Below are 2,816 nucleotides of genomic sequence, written 5' to 3'. Positions count from 1 at the left end.
ACACAGAATACCTTCTGACAATGGTATGTATTGATGTGCCATTCTAGAGGAGTTAGGCTGCCTGTGCAACCTCTGTAGGGTCCAGGTATCGCCTCATGCTACCAGTAGTGACACTGACCCTAGCCAAATGCAAAACTAGTGAAAAACAGAAAAGATGAGTAAGGAAAAAAAATGTTAGTGGCCTCCGCCTGTAAAACCATTCCTGTGTTGGGGGTCGTCTCATTGCTGCCCATCTAGTGCACCTGGTAATTCTGTCAATTACATTACCACCAAAGCAGCTGAAACTGATTAATAACCCCCTATGCTACTTAACTGACCAGATCATATCCCAGGAGTTTAATTGACTTGCTGCTATACTCTGATTAAAAAGTGTTACTTTAATTTTTTTGAGCAATGTGTGTATATGTATTGTGGGGTTAGCTCAGGTAAGGGATCACCTTCCCTGGGAAAAAGGTAGACCACACAGCAGGCTTTCTTTAAAATCTGACTGGTCGTCAGTTTTATTAAAGGTTGCAAAATATCAAAACCAAACAAACACAAAATAAATCCTTGCCATCCAGGCACTAACTAAAACATGGAAATTTTCCTTTCTCACTGGTGAAGGGCTTCTCCCTGTCACCAACAAAACAAAACAATAAGCAAACCTTTTCTCTTGGTTGTATAATAATTACTTTCATGCACAGCTCTCTCAGGAATGGAGTCCCAGGCCACAAGCAGCTCCTTTCTCCAGCACCTGTTGGTGCTCAGTATTGGACCACAAAATCCGGTCCAGAACCACCTCTGCCATACTGGCCCAGAAAACCCGGAGTGGATTTCACCTGAAACTCCCAAGTATGATCGCATGCGAGGTGACACATAGCGTCCATCGATCACTTCGCCGTTCATACTGTCACAGTATATATATATATACTATATTGCTAAAAGTATTGGGCCAGCTCTCCAAATCATTGGATTCAGGTGTTCCAATCACCGCCATGGCCTCAGGTGTATAAAATCAAGCGCCTAGGCATGCAGACTGCTGCATGCCTAGGGTCACTCTCAGGAGCTCTGTGAATTCAAGCGTGGTACTGTGATAAATATAGAAAGAATCCCCCTGCGCTCCACAGAACCTTTAACTTAAAGTCAGCTGCTATCACCTTTTCCCTATACCTTAGGATATGTGCAAATCAATTTATATGTTTTGTGATGAAGCGCTCAACTTATATAGTGTATACAAACCCTTTTTTACATCAATAATATTGTGAAAAATACAAAATAAGTACTTAATTCCCTCTTAAATTCTATAAACTATACAAAATCATTTATAAGTAACTGGTGCAAATTCACACTCCTATTTATGCCCCCTAGTGGTCAAAGACCGTGAAAAATCTAATACAAATGATAACACTTTATCTGTGCAAAGTGATAAGTGTATCCAATTACAAGAACTAAATCAAATAAACAGTCCCAAGACTTGTGATGCCACACTGTGCAAATAATAAGTGTTCAATACACAGTAATTATAACTTCACTCCATGCTGCAAACGTGCTCTTCGTGACACTCTGATGTGACTCCCCTGGATATAGCCAAAATGCCTCCTCACCTTCCACATTCGACCCTTGCGGGTCACAAAGCCTCAAAAATATAGTATCTCAGCCAGATTTTCATGCTCCACTGACTCCACCGACTCAATAAAGATCCCCCTCCAAGCAATAAATTCCTCTCAGATCACTTTCCTCACAATATGGACTCATAAACACAGGACGTATCTGAGAATAGCAGAAACATGCATTCCCACTCGCGTTTGTTCCCTAGGGAGAGAAGCTATTTATGGAAAAGAAGGTGGATCGGGTGTGAGGAAACAACAACTGTCACCAACTGTCTGCACAGTCAATAGCTAAAGACCTCCAAACTTTCTGTGGCCTTCAGATTAGCACAACAACAGTGCGTAGAGAGCTTCATGGAATGGATTGCTATGGCTGAGCAGCTGCATCCAAGCCTTACATCACAACGTGCAATGCAAATCATCGGATGCAATGGTGTAAAGCATACTGCCACTGAACTCTACAGCAGTGGAGATGGGTTCTCTGGATTGACAAATCATGCTTCTCTGTCTGGCAATCCGATGGATGTGTCTGGGTTTGGCAGTTGCCAAAAGAACGGTACTTGTCTGACTGCATTGTGCCAAGTGTAAAGTTTGGTGGAGGGGGCATTATGGTTTGGGTTATTTTTCAGGGGTTGGGCTTGGCCCCTTAGCTTCAGTGAAGGGAACTCTTAAGGCAGCATACCAAGACATTTTGGACAATTTCATGCTCCCAGCATTGTGGGAACAGTGTGGGGATGGCCCCTTCCTGTTCCAAAATGACTGCACACCAGTGCACAAAGCAAGGGCAATAAAGACAAGGATGAGAGAGTTTGGGGTGGAGGAACTTGACTGGCCTGCACAGAGTCCTGACCTCAACCCGACAGAACACATTTGAGATGAATGTGAGCCAGGCCTTCTCGTCCGACATCAGTGCCTGACCTCACAAATGTGCTTCTGGAAGAATGGTCAAACATCCCCATAGACACCCTCCTAAACCTTGTGGACAGCCTTTCCAGAAGAGTTGAAGCTGTTATAGCTGCAAAGGGTGGGCCAACTTAATATTGAACCCTACGGACTAAGACTGGGATGCCATTAAAGTTCATGTACGTGTAAAGGCAGGCATCCCAATACTTTTGGCAATATAGTGTATATATACACACTGCTCAAAAAAATGAAAGGAACTCTTTTTAATCAGAGTATAGCATCAAGTCAATTAAATCCTCAGATATTGACCTGGTCAATGAGGTAGCA

Source organism: Staurois parvus, unplaced genomic scaffold, assembly GCF_062004578.1.
Source record: "Staurois parvus isolate SC_StPar_1 unplaced genomic scaffold, SC_StPar_1.0 ptg000153l, whole genome shotgun sequence".
Taxonomy (NCBI): domain Eukaryota; kingdom Metazoa; phylum Chordata; class Amphibia; order Anura; family Ranidae; genus Staurois; species Staurois parvus.
Note: the sequence above shows the minus strand (reverse complement) of the source record.